Source organism: Bos mutus, chromosome 5 (assembly GCF_027580195.1).
Source record: "Bos mutus isolate GX-2022 chromosome 5, NWIPB_WYAK_1.1, whole genome shotgun sequence".
In the NCBI taxonomy this organism is placed as follows: domain Eukaryota; kingdom Metazoa; phylum Chordata; class Mammalia; order Artiodactyla; family Bovidae; genus Bos; species Bos mutus.
In genome coordinates, this window is record NC_091621.1 from 73,590,188 (window position 1) to 73,607,138 (window position 16,951).

Genomic DNA, 16,951 nt, shown 5'->3' on the forward strand with positions numbered 1-16,951 from the left:
TCTCTCTGCATTCTCCCATTCTACTTCTGTCACTGCTTTCTTTATCAGTTGGCTTACTGTGATTCCATCCCCATTTCCACTCTGGGGGAAAATGAGGGGAACAGGAAGGAAGAGAGAGCCTAGAATTAGAGGGACAGTGAGAAGCTGGATTGGAATTACAGGGTGACCTTTTGACTGAGTCCTGAAACAGAGTACAGACAAACTATGTAGATAGATACCAGCCAAATTACACAAAATCGTAAGGGAACACACACTAGCAGCCCAGATACAGCTCCTGCTAGGGAAACTCATTCAGTGAATTACCTACTCTTCTTACTTCACAAAAAGGTATTGAAGATCACTTGAAACAATGTACATAAAATATTTATATTACAATATTGTACACATATTAAGACAGAGAAGTAGCTCACTTGTTTGTATTTAAAATGTATTATTTACCCCATTATATAGACAGGATTTCATCAATCTTATCTACAAGTGTTTATGTGGATATATTTCCTAAAACTGTATAAATGTTACATTTTTATTTTTTGGCAATATGATGTTACAAAGAAATTGCCTTTCTTCTGTAACTGTTCAGTCTGTCATCTTCATATATGCTTAATCCTTACAGTCTCTTGCATTATTTTATTTTGCTCTGTTTTTTTTTTTCCTTTCATTTTCCTTGGTATATCAATGTCTAAGTGTAGTGCAAATGAAATACCATATTTTATTGCTGTCAATTTACTGTGGTGTTTTGTATTTTGGTTGTGTATTAAAATATAATCATACTATGTTTTAAAAAAAATAAATAAATAAAATGTATTATTTATTGCCAAAAAAATAGCAACACAGCAATGCAATTCCTAAATATATACCCAAGAGAAAAGAATCCATAAGTGTGGCAAATGACAGGGATGTTTTATAATAGCTAAAAACTAAAAACAGTAATGGAGGAGCGTGAATGTATACATCCACAGGAGACTGGCTACATAAATTCTGACATATCCATAAATGGTTAGTATTTGGCAGTAACAAGGAATGAACTGCTGATTCATACCATGCAACACTCACAGACACTATGCTGAGTGAAAAAAAAAATCCTGGCACAAAAGAAAGCATACTATATGATTCCATTTTTTTAGAGATCAAGAACAATAAAATTAATTGATGATGACAGAAGTCAGTATAGTGGGTACCTCTGGGGAGGGAGGCTGTAGACTGGAACACGCCCAAGGAAACCTTTTGGGGAGAAGTATTCTAGAATCTAGATCTTAATCTGGGTAGTAAATATTCACCCAGCTGTACACTAAACATTAATGCAAGTTTTACCTGCTTTACTGTATGCATATTTGTACTTCAGTAAACAGAGAACAAGACATAAAAGGAAGAAAGAACTCACCCTCACTTCTAACACCACTAGAAGACAAATTCTTTATGTTGAAACGTTTCAACTCTAAGCAGCTCAGCACGGTTTTGTAATTAGAACACGTACTGTGTGGGTCTAGAGGTTATCCCCTTGGTAGGAGTTAGTTTTCAGATCTCTCAGTTTCTAGACTTGAGCAACGTGTGACAGTAAAGGGAAGTGGAAACCCTGTGTCACTGGCTCAGGAAGAGGGCTAGGTTAACAACAATATCGCAACAAATCTTTGTTATCATTTTTCCTTCCTTCTTATTTTTCATTTTGTGTCCTTATACCTACTTTCTTTCTATATCTTTCTTTCTCTGCCTCTGTCTCTTGCTTTCATTTCTTTTCTTGACTGTGCAGCTTATATCTTAGTTCCCTGACCAGGGATTGAACCCCGGCTCTGTACAGTGAGACTGCTGTGTCCTAACCACTGGGCCACTAGGGAATTCCCATGCTTACTTTTCTTAGATTGATTTTTCGCCCTTCCCACCAAACAGCATACTCTTTGTGAGAGCTGGTGGGGTGAAGGGGTGCAGTCTTCAAATCTTCTTCATCTCTGGTCAGTAGACTACCTCCCCATCTTTTCTAAGTGTGTCTCATTAAACTCAAAGGCATATGCTGCAACTTCTTTTATGTGTCTGTTCCAAGCACTCACATCCTGCCCCCTGCCCAGAAGACTTTACAGCTGCATTCTCAGACTTCATTGGTTTGGGAACAGTGCCTGTGACAGTTCCCACTCTCTCAGTAGGACTCCCGCCCGCCCTTCAGGGAATTCCACACATTTTAGTGCTATCCCCTCAGCAGCTATTCTGCGTTTAGTGTGTTTCGTTCACCTTCAGCCTTCCTGAGGAAAAAAGAAAACAGGAAAAAAGTCAATTTATTTCTCAGGAAGGGTTGGTCAGCTGACCAAGTTGTCTAAGGGTCCGAAAGGGGATAGGGGGGTGGATGGGGGAGTGGGGGTGGTGGATAGTATTATCAGAAATAAGTAGGTGGAAGGACAGCAGTCCCACTCGGTCTTTTCTTTTAAAACCGACTAGTTCTAGTTTTTAATTTCTGTAACATCAATGCTTGTTTCATAGAAGGTACTTAATAAATATTTGCCAATATATGAAAAAGGTGAATGAAAGCCTAAGACTAAAACTATATAGTATGACTGAAAAATGACAGAACTGCAGCAGGAATCAGGGCGCTGAGGAACTTCCTAAGATGCAAATCTGTGGGGCGGTGGGTGCATGGGTGCATTTATCTGTCAGAAGTCATTGACCTGAACACCCAGTGTGTAAACAAAATTAACTTAAAAACAAAACAAAACAAAACAGACTAGGATACTGCAGGTTCTTAAAGAAGGGGACGATTTTGTAAAGATCCGAGGCCGTGTGGAAATGTGAAATATATAGAGAAGAGAAAAGAGGGGAGAAGGGAGGGAGAAGGGCAGAGAAAAGAACAGAAAATAAGACCAGACCAGGCAGACCCCTGGCTAAACAGTCAGGGTGAGAGCGGCAGAAAGGGCGGTTTGGGATTAGTTGCCTGGAACAAAAACCTGCCCTAGAGGCAGAACCCTTGTGCGACCTTTTGCATCTCCCTAGAGATGCTTCAGATTCCAGGAAATTAGAGCTCTCCCCGCCGACCCGGGCGGCGCCCAGCCGGGCCCCCTCAGCATCTGGCCGGAGGCGGGGCGCGGGCGCGGGCGCGGACGTGCGGGGAGACACGGCGCCCCCGGCGCAGCATCCTGTCCCGCCCCCGACCCGGCGCCCCCGCCCAGACGGTCCCTGCGCACGTTTTTCCCGTGCGCGTCGGCTCTCAGTCTTGTGTCGTGCCAATTTTGGCCATTGCGGGAGAAATGCCAGTGGGAGGGGGCCGAGGGTGGGGTGGGTAGAAGAAGAGTAGAGCGCAAGGGAGCGGGGAGGGGGCTTGGAAACCGCGTGGAGAGACGTGGGTGGAGGAGAGGGAGGGAGCGCTCAGGGGAAGGGAAACAGAGCTGGTACCCAGAGAAAAGGTGATTTAGAACGAATCGGAACACTGAGAAAGATGTGTCGAGATCGGCAGAGCAAGAGCCGTTAAGAATTAACGGCGGCATCAAAGACGAGCGTAAATATGTGTAGGGAAATGGATAAAAAACAGGTTGCAGGCCATGGCCGAAGAGGGGCCTGAGAGGAACCTGTGGAATCTGAGGAAGGGGGAAAAAATATCTCTAAATCAAGGACTCTTCTTTACCTCCCTCACTTTCCCTTCAGGTGAGATGTAAATAAATTCCTCTGTTGGTGTTTCCCTGGAGAAAAGCAAGCAGCGCCACGTGTTTTTAAAATGAGGCGATTTATGCAAGTGAGAATCAGGCCATTGTTTTTGTGCCTTATAGTTTAGTTACGGACTTGGTGGTGCCCTTTCACAACACGTCATGTAAACTTTTTAGAACTTCTGGTAATCATAATCAGCATGTAATGCATACATCTTCAAAACAGCATCTGACATACTGTGGAAAGTTAATCATTAGAAAATCCAAGCATGTTCTACACTAAACCCACCTATTGTGCCACATTAAAATCTGCATTTTTGAAAAAGTTAATTAGAACAATCATTTATATTATAGAATTATACAGGATTTTTAAAAATTATACAGAGGTTGACTTTTTTTGTTGGACTTTTTTTTTGGAGATTGGCTTTATTTTTAAAAACAGGTGCCCATGGTGTGCTTTTTAAAATAGGACTCAGCAGCAAGGAGTGATAGAAATCAGTAAGTGTTAGAATAAGCAGATCAGTGATCTAGGTTTAATAATATATTCTGTATATAATTATTTATTGAGGAACCTGATTTCACTAATGTCCTTGCTCCTCTGCTAGTCTCCACATCCTATTTCCTCACCCTTGATTTCATTAGGTAATTGGGTGCAGATGGTAACATTTTGGCTCCAGTTACCAGCCCCAACTTTTGTGACTTCTACTTTCCAGCTAGAAAAAGAAATACTAGAAGACACAGAAATTCCTGGCAACAGTCTAACAGTGCATCACTGTACACTCCAGCCATCCCTACACTCACTTGCCTGCACCATCTTTGACACTGATATAAAATGCCGAACAACTGCTACCTTTTGGGGGGAGTCACAGAAAATGACCATGTAGTTAAGGAAGCTAGGGAGACTGAACTTGAAGATTAGACATGAGCCCACTAAGTTAGCCACTAGATTAGCCACTTCTCTAAACCAGTTCTGAGTTTTCCTCTCCTTAGTAACTGGAAGGCAGTTGTAAGTCAATTATACTTCAAAAAAACAAGCAAATTCTTAAAAAAAAAAAAAAAAGAGCGAGATCAGAGTTGTGATTACCAGAGGGAAGGGGTGACAGGAGGAGGAACAGGATGAAGATGTTCAAAGGAAACAAACTCCCAGTCACAAGATAAGTAAGTAAATATAATTAACACTGCTGCATGTTGGAAAAAGACCCTGATGCTGGGAAAGATTGAAGGCAAGAGGAGAAGGGGGCGACAGAGGATGAGATAGTTGGATGGTTTCTTTGACTCAGTGGACGTGAGTTTGAGCAAACGCCAGGAGATAGTGAAGCACAGGCAAGCCTAGCAGGCTGCAGTTCATGGGGTTGCAGAGTTGGACACAACTTAGCGACTGAACAAGAAAATGTTTTAAATGAAAGTTGTTGAGAGTAAATCTTAAGGGTTCTCATCACTAAAGTTTTTTTCAATTTTTAAAAATTTTAGGTCTATATGAGGTGATCAGTGTTCACAAAGCTTACTGTGATAATCATTTCATCATGTACGTGTAAGTTACATCATTATGCTGTACACCTTAAACTCATGCAGTGCTGTATGTCAGTTATATCTCAGTCAAATGGAAAAAAAATGTTTCGAAGGTAGCACTATGTTCAGAGTAACCGCTTAGGGACTTAGGTGTGTGACAATATCTGTACTGTGTGTCTGAAAGTGAAAGTTGCTCAGTCTTGTCTGACTCTTTGCGACCCTATGGACTATACAATCCATGGAATTCTCCAGGCCAGAATACTGGAGTGGGTAGCCTAACCCTTCTCCAGGGGATTGTCCCGGTCCAGGAATTGAACCAGGGTCTTCTGCATTGCAGGTGGATTCTTTACCAACTGAGTTACCAGGGAAGCTGGCACTGTATGTCTAGATAAATGAAAAGAACAGGTGGAAGTGTGAGCTGGGAGTGAACCTAGGGAACAGGTTTGGGAGGTCATGCTCAACCTTGGGAAGTGTCTTTCCCAGTCCCTATTATGTAGTATGCGAGAAATTTGGAGAATAATTTCCTCTTGCCTGGTCTCCAGCCTTTGGCATCTCCATCTTGGGGGGCCCACTTTGCTGCATTCTCTTCTCAGAGGATTTTTACTCCCTTGAGATGTCTGTGTCCCTTTCAGATGCATTCCCTCTCTCTTCACTGTCTTCTGCTGCACTGCCCCATCTGTTCTTTCCCCTGACTTGGGTGCATGCGAAGTTGCTTTAGCCGTGTCTGTGTCTGATTCTTTGCAACCCCAAGGACTGTAGCCCTCCAGGCTCCTCTGTCCATGGGATTCTCCAGGCAAGAATACTGGAATGGGTTGTCATGCCCTCCTCAAGAGGATCTTCCCAACCCAGAGATGGAACCGGTGTCTCCTAAGTTGCCCTGCCTTGGCAGGTGGGTTCTGTACCACTAGCGCCACCTGGGAAGCCCCCCTCTGACTTGGGCCTAGTATATACCTGTCTGTGGGTTTTCACAACTTTATTGCTCTATTCCATGTTATTCATCAGCTAGCTGTGTAACTTGGAAGCTGGCAAACTTTACTTAGAGGATCAGATACTAAATATCTTAGACTTTGTGGGCCACAGAGTCTTTGTCATAACTACTCAGCTCTACTCTTGTAGAATAAAAGCAGCCATTGACAGTACATAAATGAATGAGTGTGGCTGGGTACCAGTAAAACCTTACCTGTGGGCATTGAAATTTGGATTTTATACAGTCTGTACAAGCCATGAAAGTTTTTTTTTTTTTTCCCCAGCCACTTAAAAATGTAAATATGATTCTTAGTTTGTGAGTGGTACAAAAACAGGCATTGGATGTCCAAATCCATCATTCCCGAAGAATACTCCTCTTTTTTCTCCTTCTGGTGTTTCTTGTTGACAGAGACAACCCTGACAGGTAGCAGGAGCTTTTCTACCCTCAGGTGGGCTCCACCTAGGAGGAAGTCTGCCTAAGCCACTTATCCTCAGCCCTAGACTTACTACACCAGCTGGGCGTCCTGTTTATGATCAGCTGTTTTAAGAAGAGAGGAAGAATAGGCCCCGTTTCCTAAGAGGAAAGGGGTAGGGGGTAAAAATAAGGAAACACTAGCTATATCCTACATACTTTTCTCTGAAGCTATATTGGCCGTACCTTTCTCTTAATCTACAGGAATATGCTGTAGTCAGACAGTTCTTCCCCAACCCTGGGTCCTTGAGCAAATTATTTATAGATTTCTCATGGCAAATCAGGATGATCAAGGGACTTTCCTGGTGGTCCAGTGGCTAAGACTCCACACTTCCAGTGCAGGGGGCCTGGGTTCAATCTCTGATCAGGGAACTAGACTCCACATGTTGCAACTAAAGATCCTGCAGGCCACAACTAAGACCCAGAGCAGCCAAATAAATAATTTTTTTAAATGATAATATGAAATTTAAACTAGTGTGAATGATGTCACATGATAAGAACCAGGCACTTAGTAATGGACTGTAGCTCACCAGGCTCCTTTGTCCAAGGAGATTCTCCAGGCAAGAATACGGGATCCATTCCCTCCTCCAGGGGATCTTCCTGACCCAGGGATTGAACCCAGGTTTCCTGCATTGCAGACAGATTCTTTACCATCTGAGCCACCAGGGAAGCCCTCAGTTTATCAAGTACCACTAACTATTACTATAGAATAGTTCTGAGATTATTTGTTTGAGCTTTTATCCCGTGTAATTGGAAAATGTGTGGAAAGTCTTTAGGTTCTTTTAAAAAATGGGGTTTTAGACTTTAATCCATGACCTGCATGGATTCTTTAATTCATGACCTGCATGAGCTTCTTTATCTCTGAGCATGTTACTCCACTATGAAATTAAATAGATATATGTGTTTCTTTTTTTTTTAATTTTACACTTACATGACACTTAACATACTAATGGCACTGTTCTGAGTACTTTATTCATATTAAATGATTTAATTTAATCCTCATAACAGATCTTATGAAGTAGACTCTATTATTGCCTTCATTTTGCAGGTGAGGAAACAGAAGCACAGTGAGGCCAAATGATCGTCCCCAAACCACAATAATGCAAGAGCTAGGATTCAAACCCAGGATGCCTGGCTCCAGGCTTCATGTTCTTGGCTATACTTGCTTGAAAATAATTTTGTCGTTGTTGTTTTTGGCTGTGCTGCGCAGCTTGTGGGATTTTGGTTTTCTGACCAAGGACTGAATCCAGGTCATAGTGGTAAAATTGCCGAATCCTAACCACTAGACTGCCAGGGAACTCTCTAAAATAATAATAAAATAGAAATAGGGAACTTTCCTAGAGATCCAGTGGTTAGGACTTTGCCTTCCAGTGCAGGGGGTACGGGTTCAATCCCTCCTTGGGGAGCTGTCTCTCCTCTTTTGGCCACATGTCTCTTGGCCAAAAAACAAAAACATAAACCAGAAACAATATTGTAACAAACTTAATAAAGACTTTAAAAAACTAGAAATAAAAGGTAAAAACATGTGCATAACCCCAATCCACTTGAATTTAAGCTCCATGAAAGCAGGAAATGAGTTCTCTTACCACCACAATATCCCCAGTATCTAAAATTGGGCCTGGCAACATAGTAGATCCAAATGAAGACATAGATGAATTAACCCAGATCTATATCCCATTGTGGGGTTTTAAGGCTATTTGTGTGTCTTCTTCACTCTTGCTCTCAGTAGCTTGATCTTTTTGTGCTAATGGTATGGAGAAGGAGCTGGCCAGAGAGTATGAAGCTAAGGCTCAAAGCTCCTAAAAGTCCACTTGTCTGAGTATGAGATTTAAGGGATTATCTTGTTCCTCTTAATTTTATAAAAACATGTATAAACTTGTTTATTTCCAAGTAGCTTAAAACAACCATTTACATGTAATTGGAATTAAGTTGGATTAAAAAGTCCACCTGGAACTTAATATTTAAAGAATTTAGACTGTGATTATAATCAAAGTAACTCCTTCCCCTTCCCCCATTTGAACACTTAAACAGTTATAGGATTATAGCATCAGGCCATCAGAGTTTTTGAAATAAGTACATTTTCATTCAACAAATTGGCATCCCACCATGCAAGAAGGACTCAGGATTTTACACCATGGGATTGTGCAGATTCATGTCCAAGGGAGAAGAACCAAAGAGGATGAGGGAAACAGGACAATAAGAAAGATAAAATACTGCCTGCATCCCTGGGTAGCATTAGCACAACATAAATGCCGTTGGAGGAGGGGAGAAACTGAAGAATAAAGGGTCATGAGACTTGAGTGATGGAAGTGGTCGCCACGGAGATGGGGCTGACGGTGTACGGTCTACAAAGCACGTCTACACTCTCTGACGTAGCAGCCACCTAAAGAAAAAAAACAGAAAAAACGCGGGCAGGCGGGGCTCCCCTATGGGGTGGGCACAGACCAGAAGAGATTCTTGGGTTTCTGAGCCCGCCTCATCCAAATATTTCTGTGACTGCCTGACTCAGTTTGTGGCTGAAAACAAGAAGTCAGAATGGCCTCAGTTATCATAAGAAAGTTGTGTAAATTAGGGAAGCTGGTTTTTCACAGCACAGGAAGATCACACATGGTGCTGGTAAAGCAAGCATATGTGGGGGACATAGAACAACAGTGGCTGGAACCCTGTCGCACCTGCTCGGCCCTGGACAAAATCTGTTGACTGCATGAAGTGTGAACAGTTTTGATGAGGCAAACTCACAGTTCTCAGTTTAGCTCAAAAGAGCTCTGCCTTTATTGTTTCAGAGCTCCTAAAGGCAGAGGAAGAACTGCCTGTTAAAGGCAATGCTAAAATATTACAGCAAGCACTTGGATGAGCAAAGGCGAAGATTTTTTGTCCAGCTACTCCCTGTTCTGAGGATTGATTTTGCTCCTTGCTAAAGTACACTGGAAGTAAGGAGCACTATTCCCTGCACTCGTGGGGCACTTCAGACTCTTACCCTCCCCCACTCCTGGGAGGGGGATTAGAGCCCAGACCTTCCTAAGAGTGGGCGGTGAAGCCCTGTGAAAACAGACAATGCCTGAGGCCTTTACTCTGTAGTTGGTCAGGGAGGTCAGAACTCTCCTCCCTCTTCTTCCACACCCAGGGTTTGGCAGCCCTTTTTGGCTGTTTTTCAGTTTTGCACTTTTTTTGAGACTGTGATAAGAGCTGGTGGACCCCTTCCCCTCAGAAAAGTGTACCGAAATACAATATTTTTATTCACTTTTAGGGGGCTTATGTATCTGCCTGGTCTGCCTTAGAACTCCCTGTGAATAAACACCACCCAAGAGCTTCAATCCTGTTCATAGAATTCTCAAGGCAAGAATGCTGAAGTGGTTCGCCATTTCAACATTCTTGAAAGGCAGTGGATGGCATCATGGACTCCATGGACACTGAGTTTGAGCAAACTCTGGGAGATGGTGAAGGATAGGGAAACCTGGCGTGCTGCAGCCCATGGGGTCATAAAGAGTTGAACACAACTGAACTACTGAAAAACAACAACAAAGAGCTTCAATAGCCTTTTTCTTCATCTGGAACTTAATGGAATTTATTTGAGAAATTAGGCTTACCAGAGTTAGGGAAGAGTTCTGCTCAAAGAACACAGACCTTTAATTATGAAATATTGTACTGAAAGTGACTTCACTTCCGCCCTCATCAGTAGGTTGCCACTTGTGTATGGTTCTTTGAAAGGGTGGATGTGAGTCAGCGTGAACACTTTGGTTATCTGTTTAGTGGCTGCCTTCCTGTAAGTGAGCCTTGCAGGAGTATCCTGATGATATAGTGTCAGACTAATAGTCATACAGAAAAGGAAGGATGTTTATAGTTTTAGAGCATTGCTAGAATAACTTAAGGAACTCAAAAAAAGCTCTTTGCTTCCTACAAGCGATAGTCTGGGTTCCCTGTTGGCACATGTATAGAAATTGACATTTAAAGTACTTGTTTATAATCCAGCAATCACATTCCTTGGTATTTATCGATGAGTTGAAAAGCTGCATCTATACAAAAACTTGCACACGAGTATTTATAACCGCTTTGTTCTTAACTGCCAAAACTTGGAAGCCACCAAGATGTCCTTCAGTGTTCAGTTCAGTTGAGTCTCTCAGTCATACCCAACTCTTTGCGATCCCATGGACTGCAGCATGCCAGGCTTTCCTGTCCATTACCAATTTCCAGAGCTTGCTCAAACTCATGTCCTTCAAGTCGGTGATGCCATTCAACTATCTCATTCTCTGTCATCCCCTTCTCCTGCCTTCAGTCTTTCCCAGCATCAGGGTCTTTTCCAATGAATCAGTTCTTCGCATCAGGTGGCCAAAGTATTAGAGTTTCAGCTTCAGCATCAGTCCTTCCAATGAATATTCAAGACTGATTTCCTTTAGGATTGACTTGTTTAATCTCCTTGCAGTCCAACGGACTCTCAAGAGTCTTCTCCAACACCACAGTTCAAAAGCATCAATTCTTCGGTGCTCAGCTTTCCTTATGGTCCAATTCTCACATCTGTACATGATTACTGGAAAAATCATAGCTTTGACTAGATGGACCTTTGTCGGCAAACTAATGTCTCAGCTTTTTAATATGCTGTCTAGGTTGCTCAAAGCTTTCCTTCCAAGGAGCAAGTGTCTTAATTTCATGGCTGCAATCACCATCTGCAGTGATTTGGAGCCCCAAAAAAATAAAGTCACTGTTTCCATTGTTTCCCCATCTATTTGCCATAAAGTGATGGGACTAGATGCCATGATCTTAGTTTTTTGAATGTTGAGTGTTAAGCCAGCTTTTTCACTCTCCTCTTTCACCCTCATCAAGAGGCACTTTTCAGTTCAGTTCAGTCGCTCAGTCGTGTCCAACTCTTTGTGACCCCATGAATCGCATCATACCAGGCCTCCCTGTCCATCACCAACTCCCGAATTTACCCAAACTCACGTCCATCGAGTCAGTGATGCCATCCAGCCATCTCATCCTCTGTCATTCCCTTCTCCTCCTGTCCCCAATCCCTCCCAGCATCAGGGTCTTTTCCAATGAGTCAACTCTTCACATGAGGTGGCCAAAGTACTGGAGTTTCAACTTTAGCATCGGTCCTTCCAATGAACACCCAGGACTGATCTCCTTTAGGATGGACTGGTTGGATCTCCTTGCAGTCCAAGGGACTCTCAAGAGTCTTGTCCAACACCACAGTTCAAAAGCATCAGTTCTTCAGCTCTCAGCTTTCTTCACAGTCCAACTCTCACATCTATATATGACCACTGGAAAAACCATAGCCTTGACTAGACAGACCTTTGTTGGCAAAGTAACGTCTCTGCTTTTTAATAGGCTATCTAGGTTGGTCATAACTTTCCTTCCAAGGAATAAGCGTCTTTTAATTTCATGGCTGCACTCACCATCTGCAGTGATTTTGGAGCCCAAAAAAATAAAGTCTAACACTGTTTCCACTGTTTCCCCATCTATTTGCCATGAAGTGATAGGACCAGATGCCATGATCTTCGTTTTCTGAATGTTGAGTTTTAAGCCAACTTTTTCGCTCTCCTCTTTCACTTTGATCAAGAGGCTTTTTAGTTTCTCTTCACTTTCTGCCATAAGGGTGGTGTCATCTGCATATCTGAGGTTATTGATATTTCTCCCAGCAATCTTGATTCCAGCTTGTGCTTCTTCCAGCCCAGCGTTTCTCATGATGTACTCTGCATATAAGTTAAATAAACAGGGTGACAATATACAGCCCTGACGTACTCCTTTTCCTATTTGGAACCAGTCTGTTGTTCCATGTCCAGTTCTAACTGTTGCTTCCTGACCTGCATATAGGTTTCTCAAGAGGCAGGTCAGGTGGTCTGGTATTCCCATCTCTTGCAGAATTTTCCACAGTTTATTGTGATCCACACAATCAAAGGCTTTGGCATAGTCAATAAAGCAGAAATAGATGTTTTTCTGGAACTCTCTTGCTTTTTCCATGATCCAGCAGATGTTGGCAATTTGATCTCTGGTTCCTCTCTGCCTTTTCTGAAACCAGCTTGAACATCTGGAAGTTCACGGTTCACGTATTGCTGAAGCCTGGCTTGGAGAATTTTGAGCATTACTTTACTAGCGTATGAGATGAATGCAATTGTGCGGTAGTTTGAGCATTCTTTGGCATTGCCTTTCTTTGGGATTGGAATGAAAACTGACCTTTTCCAGTCCTATGGCCACTGCTGAGTTTTCCAAATTTGCTGGCATATTGAGTGCAGCACTTTCACAGCATCATCTTTCAGGATTTGAACTAGCTCAACTGGAATTCCATCACCTCCACTAGCTTTGTTCCTGGTGATGCTTTCTAAGGCTCACTTGACTTCACATTCCAGGATGTCTGGCTCTAGGTGAGTGATCACACCATTGTGATTATCTGGGTCGTGAAGATCTTTTTTGTACAGTTCTGTGTATTCGTGCCACCTCTTCTTAATATCTTCTGCTTCTGTTAGGTCCATACCATTTCTGTCCTTTATTGAGCCCATCTTGCATCAAATGTTCCCTTGGTATCTCTAATTTTCTTGAAGAGATCTCTAGTCTTTCCCATTCTGTTGTTTTCCTCTATTTCTTTGCATTGATCATTGAGGAAGCTTTTCTTATCTCTCCTTGCTATTCTTTGGAACTCTGCATTCAGATACTTATATCTTTTTCTCCTTTGCTTTTCACTTCTCCTCTTTTCACAGCTGTCTTTAACGCCTCCTCAGACAGCCATTTTGCTTTTTCACGAGCTATGGCAACACCAGCGCTAGATGCTTGAGGAGAAAGACTTGAAGAGAAAGACTTAATGAGGTATAGTTTTTCTTACAGAAGAATATCCAGTTATTTCATGCTGGCATTTGCACCTCAAAAAAACACAGATGGTCCCAAATGCAGACAAAGATGAGTACCTGGACACCCCTAAACCATCAGCCGAGAGGAGCTACCCCACGCCCGAGGTCAGGGGCGGCGGCCGAGAGGAGCAACCCCGCGTCCAAGAGGCACTTTAGTTCTGCCATACAGGTGGTGTGATCTGCATATCTCGGGTTATTGATATTTCTCCTGGTAGTGTTGATTCAAGCGTGTGCTTCATTCAGCCTGACATTTCACATGATGTACGTTGCACATAAGTTAAATAAGGGTGACAATATACAGGCTTGATGTACTCCTCTCCCAGTTTGGAACCAGTCTGTTGTTCCGTGTCCAATTAGAACTGTTGCTTCTTGACCTGCATATAGATTTCTCAGGAAATTATGGGTACATTTGTCCAAATTTGTAAAATGTACAAAAGCAAGAGTGAACCCTAATGTAAACTATGGACTTAGGGTGACTAAGCTATGTCAGTGTATGTTTATCTGTTGTAACAAATGTACACACTAACACAAGAGGCGAATAATAGGAAGTTGAGAAAGTATATGGATCCTTTCTAACCAATTTTTCTATAAACATAACTCTGCTCCCCCCAAATAAAGCCTATTAAGTTAAAAATTTGTTTTTTATGTGTCTTCAGTCAGCACCCCCACTCCCCTGCCCATGAGACCATAAAGGCAGGAAGTGTATCTTTTAATTTTTATGTTGCCAAAATCTGGGAAAGGCAAAGAGAGTGTTTTATTGTTACAGCACTGCTGTTAATGCCATATCTCAGACGTCACATGTTTAAAACAAAGCTCTTAAATTGACCTCTGCTCTCCCTGTTTCCCTGACTGAATGAAATGGCAACTCCAGTTCTCCAGTAATCCTGGCCAAAACCCATTCTTGACTCTTTTTTTTCTTTTTTCCTCATGCCAAGCATCTAGGCTGTTAGTTAATCCTGCTGGTCGTACCTTGAAAATACATTTCAAATCCAGTGACTCACTGCCTCCACTGCGACCGCCGTTGTCCAAACCCTCATCATTTCTCACCTGGACCAGTACCTCTAGTTGGTCTTTGTTTCCATGTTTGCACACCTCTCTCATCTTCTCCATTCCATAGCAAATACATTTTTAAACTACACGAATCAACCTTTGTTATGGCTTCACCCAGAAACCTAAAATGGCTTTGTAGATTCCTGGCTCTTGTCACATTTGTAATACAATCCAGGATCCTCGCCATCGCTCACAACACCCTTTGTCTTCAGACCCCTGCTTATCTCTCCAGCAGCTGTCCGCCCTGGCCCTGGTTCACACCACTCACTGCTACAGGTCTGCGTTTAGCACCATGCCAAGCAAACATTCTTCACTTGGTATCTCTGTATTTGAAATTCCTTCCTTTTGGAACGCTGTTCTCACAAATGCTCCCAAGGATGAATCCCTCTTGTCATACAGGTTTCCGTTCAAATGTCATCTCTACTAACATCTTCCCTCCCCATCCTGTCTTTAATAACCCTCCTGTTCATTACCTCACCTTGACTATGTATTCTTCTAAGGGCTCCCTCAGAATGACCTGACATTATGTGTTGCTTTGTTGTAGTAGTCTGCTAGGGCCACCTAACAAAATACCATAGTCTACATCAGCAGCATGCGTGAGGGATCTTGATTCCCCACTTCAAGATCAAACCTCTGCCCCGCCCCCCACTTTGGGAGCATGGAGTCTTAATCACTGGACCACCAGGGAAGTCCCTGGCTGGCTTAAATAACAGAAATCTCTTATCTCACAGTTCTGGAACCTGCAATTCCAAGATTAGGACTGGCTTCTCCTGAGACCTTTCTCCCCACAGGTGGCTGCCTCCTTGCTGTGTCCTCACAAGGCCTGTGCTCTGTATCACATTCCTGGTGTCTCTTTCTCTTCTTATAAGGAGATTGGTCACATTGGATTACATCACTTTTTAAATTAATGTTTATTTATTTGGTTGCACTGGGTCTTAACTGAAGAATGAGGGATCTGTAGTTGTGGCTTGCAGGATGTATTTCCCTGACCAGGAATCTAACCCAGGCCCCTCGCTTTGAGAGTGCCAAGTCTCATCCACTGGACCAGCAGGGAAGTCCCTACGTCCCTTCTTACGACTTCACTTAAATAACCTCAGTAAAGCTGTATCTCCAAAGACAGACACGTTCTAAGGTCCTGGAGGTTAGGGGTTCAACATATGAATTTTAGAAGGACACAGTTCAGTCTGTACGATGCTACCCTGTGGCCCACCAAAATTCATGTCCTTCTCATATGTAAAATACAGGGACCTCCAACCCAAGGTACCTGTACCCAGTAGCCCCCTCCCAAAAGTCTTAACCCATTCCAGCATCAATTTCAAGTATTGGGTTGGCCAAAAAGTTCATACGGCTTTTTCAAATAACCATCTTGTGAGTAAACCGGCACAAACTTTTTGGCCAACCCAATCCAAAGTCTCATCTGAAATCATCTAAATCAGGTGTGAGTGAGACTCGAGGTGTGATTCAACCTGAAGTGGATTCCTCTCCAGCTGTGAACCTATGAAACCAGACACGGTACGTGCTTCCAAAATACACCACAAGATAGACGTGAGATAGTCCCATTCTAAAATGGGAGAAATCAGGAAGAAAGAGGAGGTGAAGAGTCCCAGACAAGTACAAAACCTGGCGAGGTAAATTCCATTAGATTTTTTTTTCTTTGTTTCTTACTGTAGTAACAAACACCTAATGTAAAAATCACCATCCCACCCACTTTTAGGTGTACATTTGAGTAGTGTGAAGTGTATTCATGTTGTTGGGAAAGAGGTCTCCAAATGTTTTCACCTTGCAAAACTGAAACGCTACACCTAAAACTAACACAACATTGTCAATTAAAAATTGAAAGTGAAAGTTGCTCAGCTGTGTCCTACTCTTTCCAAACCCATGAACTATACAGTCCATGGAATTCTCCAGGCCAGAATACTAGAGTGGGTAGCCTTTTCCTTCTCCAGGGGTTCTTCCCAACCCAGGGATCAAACCCAAGTCACCCACACTGCAGGTGGATTCTTTACCAGTTGAACCACCAGGGAAGCCCAAGAATACTAGAGTGGGTAGCCTATCCCTTCTCCAGTGGATCTTCCCGACTAGGGAATCAAACCAGGGTCTCCTGCATTGCTGGTGGATTCTTTACCAGCTGATCTACCGAGGATAGATAAATTTAAATTTATCCAATAAATTTTAAAACAAAATTTAATAAAATTTAAAAACAAAATTTTAAATCCAATAAAATTTAAAAACAAAACCCTGAAACTCTGTACCCATTAAACCACAGGTCCCCTTTCTTCCCCCTCACCAACTATAGGTAACCACCATGCAACTTTATGTTTCTGTGAGTTTGAAACACTTTAGATAATTCATTAAAGTACAATCATAGAGTATTCATCTTTTTTAACTGATCTATTTCACTTAGCATAGTGTCCTCAAGGTTCATCCTTGTTTAGGATGTGCCAGCATTTCCTTCTTTTTTAAGACTGTGTACTATTCCATTGTGGGCTTCCCTGGTA

At 42.5% G+C, this 16,951-nt stretch overlaps 1 long non-coding RNA gene across 3 annotated transcripts in view; it reads right to left on the minus strand.

The window, feature by feature from the left end:
* Positions 1 to 16,951, minus strand: part of LOC138987954 (uncharacterized) — a 43,287-nt gene that overhangs the window by 24,027 nt on the left and 2,309 nt on the right. The window contains exon 1 of one of the 3 annotated variants that reach the window (XR_011464263.1): positions 1,382 to 1,497. The exons of the other annotated variants lie outside the window; for them this stretch is intronic. This is a non-coding gene — a long non-coding RNA (uncharacterized lncRNA). Of the gene's footprint in view, positions 1 to 1,381; positions 1,498 to 16,951 lie in introns of those variants that run through there. 3 annotated transcript variants of the gene reach the window in all.